Source organism: Poecilia reticulata, chromosome 12 (genome assembly GCF_904066995.2).
Source record: "Poecilia reticulata chromosome 12, P_reticulata-male-v2, whole genome shotgun sequence".
Lineage (NCBI taxonomy): Eukaryota > Metazoa > Chordata > Actinopteri > Cyprinodontiformes > Poeciliidae > Poecilia > Poecilia reticulata.
Window position 1 is genome coordinate 31,187,733 of NC_088841.1, and position 16,200 is coordinate 31,203,932.

At 38.8% G+C, this 16,200-nt stretch overlaps 2 long non-coding RNA genes across 2 annotated transcripts; both read right to left on the minus strand.

Moving 5' to 3' along the window:
* Window positions 1-730: 730 nt before the first annotated feature.
* LOC145554246 (uncharacterized) lies at window positions 731-12,134 on the minus strand. Its single transcript, XR_014090275.1, has 3 exons — window positions 11,836-12,134; window positions 978-1,109; window positions 731-824 (listed from the first exon to the last, which is right to left on the minus strand). It is a non-coding gene; the product is annotated as an uncharacterized LOC145554246 (long non-coding RNA).
* LOC145554247 (uncharacterized) lies at window positions 1,730-2,195 on the minus strand. Its single transcript, XR_014090276.1, has 2 exons — window positions 1,902-2,195; window positions 1,730-1,869 (listed from the first exon to the last, which is right to left on the minus strand). It is a non-coding gene; the product is annotated as an uncharacterized LOC145554247 (long non-coding RNA).
* Window positions 12,135-16,200: the final 4,066 nt, after the last annotated feature.

The window sequence follows — 16,200 nt, forward strand, 5'->3', positions numbered from 1 at the left end:
TGTAGTGAAGTAGAAAGTACAGATATTTACTGTAAAATGTAGTGGAGTAAAAGTAGAAAGTATCCATTATTAAATCTACTTAAGTAAAGTACAGATACACGAAAATTGTACTTAAGTACAGTAACGACGTACTTGTACTTCGTTACTTCCCACCACTGCAAAGCACGAACACTTCAGAAACAATACGAAATGAGAAAAAAGCTATTTATCAACTGATTAAGTCGTGTTTTAGATTGTTCTTGAAAAACTAATCAGTCACGGCTGATTAGTGGGTGAACTCACGGCTGCACGGTGAATCCATTGATTTTTTTTACAGCAGACAGCCGCTCCTCTCTGTTACAGGTACTGCGTACTCCCGCTAAATCTTACCCCCCTTACTTTCACCCTTGGTGTAAACAATTACTACTACTGGCGAGTAGTAAAATGCAAATATCAGATTAGATTTTGAGACCTCTGTTAACTAGATGTATGTGTAGACTGTGAATCTAAATAGATCAGTTTTACACTGAAGTTCTTTCTTTAAAGGTTGTGGTACCAACGATCACATTGGACTCCAATGTTACTGATGTAATACATATGAAAACAACATAATCTGACTGCCTGGAATTTAGTTTAATGTTACAACAGAACCCAACAGAACTTGGTTTCGTCACATGGCCACAATAACAGATATAAACAGTTACAGCAGTTAGAAACAGCTCACCTCTCTGATGGTGGAGATCCAGGAGATTTAAAGTCAATGAGGATCATCCTTTGACCTGTTGCTCTTAAAGGACACACAGCTGGGTTCTGGTTCTGGTTCTGGTTTGAGTCTCTGATGGATCCTGACAGAAACATGATGATTAAAACTGAATCTGTTCAGTCTGGATGAAGCAGCAAAGAGGAGCAGCAGCAGCTTCATCACCACGTCTGTTTTGGCCTGATATAGTGAACGCTGTGTGAAAAGGGCTGTGGACAGTTAGAGATGGTGACCTCACCTCTGACCTTTGCTCTGGCTCTCATCTTCCCCACACAGAGTGGTTTTAGAGGGAGGGACTCCCTCCTCTCTGTCCTCACACTGATCCATGCTGCTGAATTCACATCAGCTCACACACACTTTCTAGCTTCACCTGCAGAGGAAACACACATCATTCATCTGCACATCAACTCTGATCATCCTTTACATCATTAGAGCTGGAAAAAGATCAGCTGCTCCTCCTCTGATTGGCTCTTCTTCTCTGCTTCATATCAGTGTCAGGTGAATGCAGTCAGACAGCAGAGAGGCAGAGGAAGCTGCCATCAGCTGCTGCACTTCTACTATCAGTCCACTAGATGGAGACATGGAGCAACTTTTACATTCACTGATTCAACCTGAACAACAGGAAGGATTTTAGTTCACAATCATTAATCTTTACGAGTGTGACATGAACAACAAGTGGATTATCTGCTGCATGAAAGATTATTTATTCATTAATCTGACTCAAAACATTTTAAGAATAATATAATTTCATCTTCAAAGAAAGCAGCAGAAAACTGCTGAGTCCGACTTTAAGGTGGAGACCAGAATTTCATTACAGGAAATAAAATCATAAAACAGACTGTTCAGAGAAAAAAAATAAAGAAACATCAGCTGTTCGTCTTATGGTTTCATTCCAGTTACTCAGTAATATAATAATCCTGTATGATAGGGATTTTTTTGTATTATCATTTTGTTGTTACTATTAGTTCATATTCAGTCTAATGTTCGCCAGTTTAAAGTGTTCTCTTCTTTAAACTGTATGTGTGAACTGACCTAGAAGTCACAGCTGCCTGTTATCTTCATGTGAAACAGTTTGACCGAGATTTGAACCGGGCTCAGATCATGGGACAGATGTTAAATTGTTTTACGACCTTTGCTGTGTTTAGGTAAAATGTTTTACGACCTCAGCTGTTTCCTCCGCTGTCTTATCTTGCCTATCCTCCCTCTTTGAAGTTTGATAATAAAAGACAAGCTGTATCCAAAGATTGGCAGAACGCTCTGTGAACAGCTCGGAGGAGCTGACAGAGTTTTTCTCCTTCTGCAGAAGTCGGCTAAAAACTCATATACGTTGTCTGTGGTTCTCTTTTTCCATGTAGGTTTCAGAAAATACCTATCAGTTGGTGCCGAAACCCGGGATCTCAACATACCCGTTTCGCTGACAGACAAAGGACGACGCGCTGAAACCGTGCACGGCCAGAGTCAATCAATCAATCAATCAATCAAATTTTATTTGTATAGCACATTTCAGCAGCAAGGCATTTCAAAGTGCTTTACATAATTAAAATAAAAACAGAAATAAACAGTGAGAAAGAGAGAAATTTAAAAATAAATAAAAATAAAAAAAACAAACTTCCGTTGTCCTTTGCGGAATTTAACTAACTATAGAGGACTCCGCCGTCCTTTGCGGAATTTAACTATTTCATAGAGGACTCCGCCGTCCTTTAGCAGGGGACGCCGCCGTCCCACACAGAATTTAACTAACTTAGAGTTAGGGGAGTCTGCCCTCCCGCGGACCTTAACTGCTTTTATTGTACCTGCCTTTGCGGAATTTAACTAACTATAGAGGACTCCGCCGTCCTTTGCGGAATTTAACTATTTCATAGAGGACTCCGCCGTCCTTTAGCAGGGGACGCCGCCGTCCCACACAGAATTTAACTAACTTAGAGTTAGGGGAGTCTGCCCTCCCGCGGACTTTAACTGCTTTTATTGTACCTGACAGTGCCTAGGATTCTCAGGGTTTAACTTCCTTTGCGGAATTTAACTAACTATAGAGGACTCCGCCGTCCTTTGCGGAATTTAACTATTTCATAGAGGACTCCGCCGTCCTTTAGCAGGGGACGCCGCCGTCCCACACAGAATTTAACTAACTTAGAGTTAGGGGAGTCTGCCCTCCCGCGGACTTTAACTGCTTTTATTGTACCTGACAGTGCCTAGGATTCTCAGGGTTTAACTTCTTACCAGAGGACGCCGCCGTCCCACACAGAATTTAACTAACTTATAGTTAGAGGAGTCTGCCCTCCCGCGGACTTTAACTGGTTCCATTCCATTTCCATTCCACTTTAATTTTCATCGTTTTCCACCCTCATTTTTCACTTTCTTCCCCATACATAAAAGAAAGAAGAAAAAAAAAAATTAAAAACATTAAAGACATACAAACATGGAAGACATCAAAACCCGCACTCTAACCCTAATTTAGCCATAAGCAACTCTAAACAGGTGGGTTTTAAGTTGAGATTTAAAGGCCCCCAGTGTTTCAGCTGTTTTACAGTTTTCTGGAAGTTTGTTCCAAATCTGTGGTGCGTAGAAACTGAATGCTGCTTCTCCTCGTCTGGTTCTGGTTCTGGGGATGCAGAGCAGACCAGAACCAGAAGATCTGAGGGGTCTAGATGGTTGGTACAGTAATAACAGATCTTTAAGGTATTGTGGTGCTAAACCGTTCAGAGATTTATAAACTAACATCAGTATTTTAAAGTCTATTCTCTGAGCTACAGGGAGCCAGTGTAGGGACTTTAAAACTGGTGTTATGTGCTCTATCTTCCTGGTTTTAGTGAGAACCCGAGCAGCAGCATTCTGGATCAGCTGCAGCTGTTTGATTGATTTATTAGTCAGACCTGTGAAGACGCTGTTGCAGTAATCAATGCGGCTAAAGATAAATGCATGGATGAGTTTCTCTAGATCGTGCTGAGACATAAGTCCTCTAATCCTAGAGATGTTCTTCAGGTGATAGAAGGCCGACTTTGTGACTGTCTTAATGTGGCTCTGAAGGTTCAGGTCAGAGGTCATCACTACTCCCAGGTTTCGGGCTGATCGCTGGTTTTTAGTTGTAATAACTGAAGCTGTGCATTGATTCTAGTTCGTTCCTCTTTAGGTCCAAAGATAATAACTTCAGTTTTGTTTCTGTTTAGCTGGAGAAAGTTTTGGCACATCCACACATTTATCTGTTCTAAGCATCTATTCAGTGATTGGATGGGTTCAGAGTCACCTGGTGACATCGTGATGTAGAGCTGTGTATCATCCGCATAATTGTGGTAGCTAATCCTATGTCCTGTTATAATCTTTGCCAGTGGGAGCATATAAATATTGAAAAGAAGCGGTCCTAGGATTGAACCTTGGGGTACCCCACATGTGACCTTTGACCTCTCTGATGAGAAGTTTCCAATTGAAACAAAGAAATCCCTGTTCTTTATGTAAGATTCAAACCAGTTGAGCACTGGACCGGAGAGTCCAACCCAAGTCTCCAGTCGATTCAGTAAAATGTCGTGGTCAACAGTGTCGAAAGCTGCACTGAGGTCCAACAGAACCAGCACTGTGGTTCTCCCACAGTCTGTATTTATATGGATGTCATTGAACACTTTTACAAGGGCCGTCTCCGTGCTGTGGTGAGCACGAAAACCAGACTGGAAGGAGTCAAAGCAGTTTGTTATTGTTAGGAAGTTATTTAATTGCTTAAAAACAGCTTTTTCAATAATTTTGCTGATGAATGGGAGGTTGGAGATCGGCCTGTAATTCTGCAGTAGGGATTTGTCTAGATTGTTCTTTTTTATAAGTGGTTTGATAACTGCTGTTTTCAAAGCCTGGGGGAAAACACCTGAAGAGAGCGATAAGTTGACTATTTGGATCAGATCATTAGCAACAACAGGCAGGACTTTCTTAAAGAAATGTGTGGGTAGGACATCCAGACAGCAGGAACTGGAGCTTAATTGACTTATAATTTCTTCTAGGGTTTTATAATTTAGTAGTAGAAATTGGGTCATTTTTCCTGCATTTGTTTTGTTTGGGCCCAGCATTAGTACTGTCTTTGGAGTGGATGAGCAGATTAATCCTCTGATCTTTTGAATTTTCTCTGAAAGAAACTAGAAAACTTGTTGCAGGCTGCAATTGATTGAAGTTCAGGTGGTAACGTCATTGGAGGATTTGTGAGCCTGTCAACAGTGGCAAATAAAGCTCGAGCATTGTTAATGTTTTTGTTTATGACATCTGCAAAGAAAGCTTCTCTCGCATGTTTCAGTGTTGTGTGATAGTTACGTAGTCTTTCCTTGTAGATGTCATAATAAACGTGCAGTTGACCTTTACGCCATTTCCGTTCAGCCCTACGGCAGAGTTGTCTTGCAGATTGAACTACTTGTGCATTTCTCCATGGAGATTTCTTCCTACCAGTCACAACCTTCATTTTAGTGGGGGCAATGTAATCAATGATATCTGAAAGTTTGCACTGAAAATCATCCACCAACTTATCTACGTCACTATAACTTAAGAGTGAGGAAGAAGAGTAGATTTGATTAAATGTTTCTGCTGTGTTTTCTGTGAAAGTACGTTTTGTGATCAACAGAACCTGGAAACAAAGTCCCGGGAAGTGAATTCTTCGCCAGGCCAGCGTCCTAGGTCCAACTTTGTCTGCCAACGACGGATTGACGAGATCCGAACTGACAAAACGAACCAACAGAAACGTGAGTAAAAATAGCTGTTCGGGTTTGAGTCCCAAAATCGGGTTTGAGTCCCAAGGAAGGAGAGGTATATTTAGAGCCCCTCTCCGGATGAGGAAATCTCTTTGACCCTATAAAGCCTGGCCCATCAATAATAGTCTTAAAGCAAGAAGAATAAATAAATAAATAAATAAATAAATAAAATTTGCCAGGTCATTTGTTTTACATAACATATGGGGTTAAAGGGATCCTCGCGTAGGCAGGGAATATTCTTTTTTGTGTGTGTGCAAGTGTGAATGGTGCTCAACTCATTGAGAGTAAAACTTTCTGTCCTCGGAATTAGAATCCTAGGTGAAGAACTGGACCAGAACTAGTCTGGCCTAGAAGACTGTTCTTCAGGGGACACTAAGCGCTCACTTAGAGCACTCTTTTTGAAGAAAAAGCACAAAATACCAAGCCATTATAAGCTAATTGCAGTACTGAAATAATGGGAAATAAATGTTGTAATTCCTCACTTGCTGAGGATCTAAGAAGGGATGAAAATTACGCTGTCCAGACTTCTTGGTGGCATGACATACATGTCAAAATGGAAAAAAGAGCAGCACTTAAAAACTTATTTGTAAAACCAGAAGATAATGAACTCAATGCAGGCAGAGAAAAGGCCATAACATTGCAGGGAGCGCAGGCTCCTGCAGCCACCCCTCCCCCAGCCGCTGCTGCCGTTCCATCTGCCCCAGTCCCAGCAGACAATAAATCAAGCATTTCTGCTATTATTGTTTTTCATATAGATGATATTGAAGAATTAGAAACTTCTGCCTTGTTCCAAAGCCCCCGTAGGGGACGAGGCAGAGGCAGTCAGAGGGGAGGGAGACCCCTTAATGGGACCCCAAATAATCCTCCAAAAGATCCAGAAGGTTGCTGGAACTGTGGTGATTTTGATCACTGGGCGAAAGAATGTAAAAAGAATAGATAGAAAAAGAATAAATAAAATAAATAAAAAGAATAGAACAGAAGGGGTGGTGGAGGAAGAAGACGGCACAGGCTAAACTCCTCAGCTTGATCAGACTCTACCACACCCCAAAAACACAAACCACCAGACCAAATTGATGAAATGCTAGAGACATGTGCATGCAGTTTGGGACACGTTAAGTAAAACCATAAAAGAAATTGAATTCCTGTAAGAAATCAGTGGATGCAAAATAATTTTTAATGTTACTAAAAAATTTGGTTTAAACCTCACAAGTGAGAAATAATTTGTTTTAAGAAATACTGATGTTTGTTTTGTTTTTCTTTTTGAACATTCCTACACCTTTAAAGAAAGACCAGTAAAGAGAGGTCTCACTGAAATAAAACATGGGAACAACTTCTTTTGTATGCTAAAAGTGGAATCATGACTTTCCTGAAGGAGGAGAAGCTGAAAAATAAAACTAAATAATAAAATTCTCCTCAGAGAACGATGTTTAATGTAAAGTGTCATAATTAGAGTATAACACCGAATTGGTGCCATGATCTTTTGGCTGTATATCTGGAGGGGTCAGCGGTCAGAGTAAGGTACCGACCTGGACAATATCCAGCCTCAGTAACTCTCTTAGGTCTTGAGAGGAGGGCTGCCCGCTGACTTCACGGTCTGCAGCACTGAGATCAACAAATTTAGAGTAATTGATTGTTCTCTGGTGAGATGTAACTCAGACTAAGTTAACATGTATTTACATGTTACACTTTAAAATTTAATATTGTAAAGGATTTATGACTTCTTAAAATGTGGGTAATGTGTGGCTAAAAACTATACGATCACAAGAGAGAAAAGATTTATAAAAATATTTATGGATAAAAATCACAGAAAGAAAGACAACCCCTAATCTTACTCCTATTTGCTTCTTTCCTTTTCCTCTGTCTGAGCCTCGCTGCGCTGCGTCTGACCTCTGACCTCAGCTCAGATCTGTCCTGCCAATCAGATGACGTCCCTCCTTCATCAACAGCCAGTTGATAAAGAAGCGAAAAAGGACAGGACGATTTCTACCAACTGGACACTGAAGGCAATAAAGTGTCCACTGGTCCTAATTCCTTGACATCTGGGAACTGCCATGCAGCAAAACTATTGTATGGAGTCCTGCTAGACGTTTGGAAAAAGACAGCAAACTGAACTGTTTGCCGCTTGTTTCATTGGTGGACAAAGGGACGGTCTGGACAACTTATAAATAATCCAACACCGGCAAGTTGGACTGACAGGGAGCAGGAGAAGAGACAGAGGGAGGACCAGCTGCAGCGACGCCAGCAGCAGGAGCCGGAAGCGAGAAGTGAGACAGGAGAAATGCGAGATAAGTTATACACACACACTGCTGTGACACACACTGCTACTGTAATGAGGACTTGCTTGCTTACTTACTAGCAGGTAGGAATTATCTAGCTAGAAAAGGACATATTGAAGGTTTTTAGGTACAATGTTAGATGAAATCGTTCGTTTTGTGCCCGTTAACTCAGTCCTTAACAGAAGGACCAGTGATCTTCTTAGGGCCCACGAGCCGTAGATTGGGAAACTGTGAAGGAAAAAAACTGTAATGGTTAAAAGTTAAGAAAAAAAAAACTGAGTGTGATACTGCTAAATTACACCAATTAAAAATTATTAGATTCAAAGCTAATAATGATTTGCAAGTGTTTTATTTTCTTTGAAATAAATACTAGTTTGAACTAAATTAAACATCTCTAAGTGTTGAAAATAATTGATATTGCGGTGTTGAAATACTATGGAGTATTTCTTTGCATTTAACTGAAACATTTAACTTAGAGGTTAATTCTATAAAGAATCTACAAATTATTTTGAGAAGAGAGAAATTTTACTGCTAAATTGAGTAATGGATGAAATTATTGACCATTTAATTTAAAATATAAAAAACCATTGTTAACTTGTCTGAAATGCGAGGTTAAGAGAAAATCTGAGACTTTAAGCAACCTTGTAAACGGCTACTAAAAACTGATGATTGTGATTAAAAGCAACATTTTTTAGACTTCAGTCTAGAACATTTTAATCCAGATTTGATTGATAGTCAATAAATTCAAATAGACAAGTCTTGAATTAGAGGATATGAGATTTGTTTTAGATTAAAGGTGAACATTTTTATTTTGGGGAACTAAAATAAAGGTGTTGAAAGCTGCTGAATTACAAGAAAAGAAAACAAAAATAACTGAAAGGTAAACCTGTAATTAAAAATACTTCTTTGCTAAAGGATCTTCTACAAGCAATAAACCTGAGAGTTCACCTGAATTAACCATTATTCCTCCCAAAGACCAATTTGAAGCTGAAATGATTGTAACACATGGGCAATGCCATGTGTAAAAAGGGGGGAAAATGGTGAGGTAATACTATATAACTACTAAATTCTTACATAAAAGTTTTTTTTATGAACTTTTGAATTAACAAATACTGTTAGATGATGATTTATGCTTTTTCTAAAAGAGTTGAAGTAGTTCCAGCAAAGCCTGCTTTTGAAATAATTTATGGGAGAGCTTACATATTGCCTCTGTTTGCTCCAGACTTACAGAAAGCTGATGAAGAACAAACTTTGGTAGATTATATGATCAGGATCCTGAAACAGAAAGAGGTGTTAAATGCAAATTTACTGCCGTCTGACTGTTCTCCTCTACAGGAAATAAATAAAACCACCCCCATCCAGCCAGGAAACTGGGTCTACATAAAGGTCATCAAAACCAGCCCATGCTTGGGAAGGACCCTTCCAGGTGCTAATGACCACACCAAACAGCCGTAAAGATTGCAGCTGGATACATCTCAGTCCCTGCAAGCTGCAGAGAGTGTTTGAACCCCTAAGTAGGCGGAGGGAGGAAGGCCGGGCTTCAAAGGGGGGCTATTTTTTAGGGTAGCTCGTCTCAAACCCGGTGAAGAAACGCTTAAGATTCCCCCGTCTTTAGGTTGGGGGTTCTGACATCTCTGTGTGCCGAGCAGCAATGGGGACTCCATATGCCAGATGGATTTTCTACTGCGCTGTGACTGCAGCATCAACCTGTGGTGGAAACTAATGAATAGAACCGCGTATGAGGGACATGCTGTGAATTGCTATGTGTGTGCGCAGCTGCCAATCGCCACACACAACTCAGGTCTGCATGTAGGACACATCACTGATGACAAACAGATGTGTCTCTATGGCCTGAGCACACAACTACGACTCAGCGTCTCCATGCCAAAGGGATGCAAACGGTGAAAAAAAAAAAAAAAAAAAAAAGACTATTCTGTTCTACTTCAGATAGGAGATGCCGTGAAGGAATTTTTTGGATCTATGAACTGTTCCTTTAATGCTGACGTATTTCCATTTCCACTAACCGCATGGAAAATACCAGAGACCATTTCTTTAGCAGGAGCTAAACCCGGGTCTCTGAGGAGCTGCGTGTTCAACAACGGACATGTTTCTCTTGGGATGTTACCCTGGAATTTGTGTAACAGAGTTTACACCTACTGCGAGCCGACACAGGATTTCATCGACTGCACAGCCTGCAGGGGTCAAAGGATGACTCCACACTGCAAAGTCTGGAAGGACAACCTAGACTGTGACAACTTGCTTCAGGAGAGGTGTTTCAACATCACAGATCGGACGACAGGAGACAACGCTGTGCAGTGCCATAGTGCCAGGAGACTATGGTTCACGGGTGATGGCAGACTGGTACTTCTTGTGAGGAAATGGAGCTTAGCTGCCCGCTCCAAGCATGCAGTTATGCCAGAGGCCTCACTACAGACACTGGAGTTCCATGGGAAATTCAAGATCTGGACCGGAGGTGAAAAGTTCATGCAGAGCATGTTCCCAGGAGTTGGATTAGGAGAAGTTCAGGACCACGTTGAAATCAACAGATATGGATTACTGCAACTCATCAACAGCACACACCGGCTGGCAAACGGCTCCATGAGAGGGCTGACTGAACTGAGAAACATGGTTTTGCAAAATCGTGTTGTGCTTGACCTGCTCACAGCCTCTCAGGGAGGTGTTTGTAAAATCATTGGCCCAGCGTGCTGTACATTTGTTCCGGATGAAACAGGAACTGGTGGAACTATTTCTGATGCTCTACATGGCCTGGAGGAACTTAAACATTGTGTAGACGGTGCTACGCAAGGATCACATTTTTCTTTTTTGATTTGTTTTCATGGCTCATGTCTGGTCCATGGTGGACTTTACTGTTAAAGCTCGTGACACCTATTCTGATTGTTTTTGTTCTATTCTGTCTTTTTACGGGTTGCATTATTCCTTGTCTACGAAGTATGATGTTTAAGGCGATTAACACAACTGTTGTCAGCTATCAGATAGCGCAGGCATCCTATGAGACGAATGAAGAGGACTTGTTTTGAGATTCTGACGATTTTCTGTACAATGATGATGTTCTGTAATCAATGAACAGATTAATTCATTTGCTGAATGATTCGTACACCAAAAATGTGACAACAAGTGGTGTTAGTGATGAGGAAACTGCATTTGATTTGCTGTTTCTTTCTTTTGTTTTTGTTCATTTCATTTATTCATTATGTAATTTTATGTTTAGACTAGGAAAAATATATATCTTGTATTTATTGTTTCTATTTTGTTTCTTTTCTTTTCTATGCTTGGCTTTTGACTGCGGTTTGTACACATGGTAAAATGATAAAAAGGCGGGAATGATAGGGATTTTTTGGTATTATCATTTTGTTGTTACTATTAGTTCATATTCAGTCTAATGTTAGTCAGGTTAAAGTGTTCTCTTCTTTAAACTGTATGTGTGAACTGACCTAGAAGTCACAGCTGCCTGTTATCTTCATGTGAAACAGTTTGACCGAGATTTGAACCGGTCTCAGATCATGGGACAGATGTTAAATTGTTTTACGACCTTTGCTGTGTTTAGGTAAATGTTTACGACCTCAGCTGTTTCCTCCGCTGTCTTATCTTGCCTATCCTCCCTCTTTGAAGTTTGAGAATAAAAGACAAGCTGTATCCAAAGATTGGCAGAACGCTCTGTGAACAGCTCGGAGGAGCTGACAGAGTTTTTCTCCTTCTGCAGAAGTCGGCTAAAAACTCATATACGTTGTCTGTGGTTCTCTTTTTCCATGTAGGTTTCAGAAAATACCTATCACTGTAGATTAACCTTCAAAAAGCAGAGTGATGAAACTTTGAGCTGAAATGAGAAGTGAACTTTTAATCCAAACATTAAAGAGCAGAAAAATGTTCTTGCAGATAAATTTCAAGAAGAAAACAAAGCAAACTTACAATTTGTTCAAATGATCTAAAGAATTGATGAAGAATATCAGAACAGACTGAGACCCAACAGAACCACAGCAGAACCAGACTGTAAAGGAGCAGAACTGGACTTTTACCCGACCTGAACAACAAGAGTTCAAAGTCAAAGTGTGATAAATGTTGCGCAACTGATGACGTCACTGCTCACCTGGTTTGTAGTTTCTTCTTTCAGAGCATCAGAACCAGGAAGTAGAAGCTCTGAGGTGAAATCAGAGGCAGGTTGATAAAATCTTCATGAGGAAGGAGAGAAGCTCTGATGGAAATGAGGGTGTACTTACTTTTGATCATGACTGTAGTGACAATCGATTGGAACAAAAAAATTAAAAACAGTATTTTAGTGTATTTATCATGTCATAGAGAAAAAGTGTGAAAATGCATTTTTTCAAACTAATATTTTCACCATGTTATTCATATGTTCATTCCAAACTAAATATTCAATTCACAAGCTAAATATTTACTTTGAAAACTACATTTTTGGAAATAGAAATTTAGCTAAATATTTAGTTTCAAAATAAATATTTATTTTGCAAACTAAACATTTTATTGTCAAAACTATACATATAATTTTCAAATTCAGTATTTATTTTCCTTTAAAGTGTATGGAAGTATTTTGGTGTCTTGATCTCGTTGATGTCGTCTCGTCCAGAAGCCGATGTGATCATGTTGATCCGGTGGATCCATAGCCAGAGGTTCTGCTGCTGCCTGGACCGTCCTACCATCCAACCGGGTCGTGACCCCAGTCTGTTGTTCTGATGTTCTTCTTCATCTCTTTGGATCATTTGAAAAAACTGTAAGTTTACTTTGTTTCCTACTTGAACTTTGTCTTCATGAATTTTCCTGCTTGTTTCTTCTCTCTGATGTTTGGAGAAAATGTTCACTTCTGATTTAAACTCAAAGTTTAATCTCTCTTCCTTTGGAAAGTTAATCTACAGGATTATTAGATTACTGATGAACTGGAATCAAACAACATGATGAACAGCTGATATTTCTCTGTTTTCTTCTCTGAACAAACTGCTTAATATTTTGGATTCCTGGTATCAAACTCTTGTCTCCACCAAAAAGTCAGAATCAACAGTTTCTTGTTGCTCCCTTTGAAAATAAAAATATTGTTAAAATGTGTTTGATTCAGTCAGATTATTAAATAGTGAATCTTCTGCACTTGTAGAGTTTAATGACTGAACTAAAATCCTTCCTGTTGTTAAGGTTGAACCAGTGAACGTAAATATTGCTCAATGTCTCCATCTAGTGGATTGATAGTAGAAGTGCAGCAGCTGATGCAGCTTCCTCTGCCTCTGTAAATCTTTTTAGCTGCTGCTGCCACCAGCAGACGTGGCTCAGTTTAATGTTCCATGTCTGACCATGTTGGAGGAAGAAGAGAGAAAAATATTCTGCTGCTCTGACCTAAAGATCAGGCCTTCTGATGGTTGGCATTTTATTATCAATTTGGTCATAAAAAGTAAATATTTCTGTAAAGACCGTCACCGGTTCTGTAAGAAGGAATGGACCAGAACTCCAGCAATGTATCATGAGAACCTTGTGGAAGGAAACCAGAACATTTGACCCAAATTAGACTGAAGGAAATTCTGACCAAACCTGAGAAGATGGATGCAAACTTCTGAATATGAAGTTATGAAACTGTCTCCAATATATATTTATATATAATTTTTCTCTTTCTTATTTCTGAATCATGGGGCATTTCACATTCTGGGGTAAAAGTTACTCAAGACATCAAATTGTACAAATAATCTGAATTCATATTTACTAGAAGTTTCCTGGACCTGTCCAGGGTGTACCCCGCCCCTCGCCCGAAACGTTGGCTGGAGATGGGCACCAGCAACCCTCCCGACCCCACTGAGGGAAAAAGGGTGCAAGAAAATGGATGGATGGATGGATAGAAGTTTCCTGTGGAAAACCACCAGGGTCAGAACTGGGTCCTAAACTTTTCTTACTTTACATAAATGATTTATGCAACGAATCTAATTTGTTAACATTTACTTTATTTGCTGATACATTATTTTGATCTGGTGAGTTTGGAGCAGCAACAGTTTAATGGAAGGAGAATTACAAATATTAATGATGTGACAAAAATAGATTAACGCTAAATTATGGGAACATTTGTAATATTTAGTAAGAAGAAAATAAAAAAATTACATTGTAAGGCTTTTATTGATGAGGTAAAAGCTAGAATGTAAAAATCTATTGCAATATTTTCCACAATCAGTTTTTCTAAACATTAAATCACTTTACATGCTTTAATGTTGCCTAATATTTTCATAAATGAATTATTGTGTGCTGATCTGGAGAAACTCATAGAAAACCAACACAGAAGAAAATGATCTGAATTATAACTGAGTCAGATTATTTAATTAAAGGCACAGTCCAGGCCTAACAGGCCTAACTGGTCCTGCCACCAGTTTCTGCTCCACTGGATCGCGTACTTTGAAGCGCTCCATATCTGCAGTTGGGGAGTTTTAGAGAGGAAAGGTGGTCGTGAGGCGCTGGCTGAGAAAAGACTGAGCAGTTCAGGGCTGCCATCAGCTGCTTCACTTCTACTATCAGTCCACTAGATGGAGACATGGAGCAACTTCTACATTCACTGGTTAACTTTGTCTTCTCAATAACTTTATTTCACATTTCAGTGATTCTTGAGAATAGGGACAAAACAGGTCCTGTGGATAAAGCACAAAATTTGAATAAAATATACAGAAAATATAATTTTTTCAAATATCTGACTAAACTAACCTGGGTCATGTGAGCACAACAATGTATATTTTCCAGGTATTTGCTGAATATTTTTTTATTTTAAACATTACAGTCGGTGGATGATGCCTGTAAAAGCCCTTGTCCAGAAGCAGAACTCAATACATTATAATAGTTTAAAACAATTAAAGAAATACAAAAATTATATATTATGACAATTAAGTATAAGGAGTCATATAAATAATTATAAAAGTATCAATAAATTGAATTAAAAATCATTTTTATATATTTTTCCACTCCATTGAAATTTGTCCCTAATTTTTGTCAAAACCGTCAGAAATGAAAAGAATGTAAAAAAATCAGGCATTATTGGGGGGCACGACCACTTCCCTTCTCTTCCTTTGCTAAGAGGGCTAGTTAGCTCTGGTTAGCTTATGTTATTCTTTAGTTTTTTTTCTTCTTTTTATTCCTAAGTTGTTTGTCACAACCATGATGTGTCAACACCATAACTGACAATTTACAAAATTTTGATGCAATTTTGTAAAATAGAAGCTTAATTTTGGTAAAATGTAAAGATTTCATGAACCTGATGAGCTTCAATATGGCCTCCTTCAGAATCACATCATATAAATTGAGGTAGTTTGGTATTTTGTCAACTCCGCCATATGTCAACTCCGTCAGAGTTTTTCTGACTCTTTCAGTGAAATCATTTTATATTTATTTTTGTCAGATGGTGATGACAAAGTTCTGTGTCAGGTCCATTAAAAATGTAATTTTTAGAAAAACGTTGCAACTGGGAGCCTGTACCTTAGCATCTTTACATTTCCAAAACATCATTTGTCATATTTGCATACATCAGGTTGAGAAATAATTTAAAAAAATATGGAAAAATTAAAACCAATTTTGTCATTATTTTTAAGAATCACGGATTTATTAAACTCTCCAAATTATTTATTTGCTTCATAAAAGATAAACTATTTATTAATCTCACTGAAAAGAAACACATTTTTAACAATATTTAATTTTGAAAGGGAGAAGCAAAAAAACTGGTGGAGACCAGAGATTGAGTTTAGGAAAAGAAAAAAATTAAGCTGTGTTTTGTTTTTTCACATAAGAAAACGAACATCAGCTGTTCATAATGCTGTCATTAATTTAATAATCCTGTAGATTAATTGTCACTAACAGATTAAACTTTGATCTGAAATCAGAAGTGAACATTTTCTCCAAACATCAGAAAGCAGAAAAAAATCAAGAAAGTTCCTGAAGACAAAATTCAACTAGGAAACAAAGTAAACTCACAGTTTGTTCAAACAATCCAAAGAGTTGATGAAGAACATCTGAGTAACAGACTGAGACCCAACAGAACCAGACTGGTGTCACACCTGAACAGGTGAGTTTAAACTGAAAGTGTTATGAGAGAAAAGAGCCCAGAGGACAGAGCTGCTGCTGTCCTTTTGCAACTGGTCAGACTGGTCTGGTTGGGCATATTGACTTAGAGTTGGAAGAAAGGTGTTGTCTCAACACATTAACCCTTATTATGACTCCCAGTTTGTACACAAATAACGTTCCTGTTTTATGGGGATGCAGGTTCTGTTCAGCTGTACTGGAACCAAAATCTGTTTTAACTTTGAACCAACTGGACTCTTCATTTGATTTTTCTTCCTCTGGTGGTGAAAATATAACCTGCATGATGAATGATTATTAAGTCCAGATGAAGCATTTTTCCATGATCCTAATATGTCAGTGATGTCCAAAAGTGATAAGAACCAGAATCAGTTCTAAAGTTTTATTCATCAGGACATGAATAAAAATA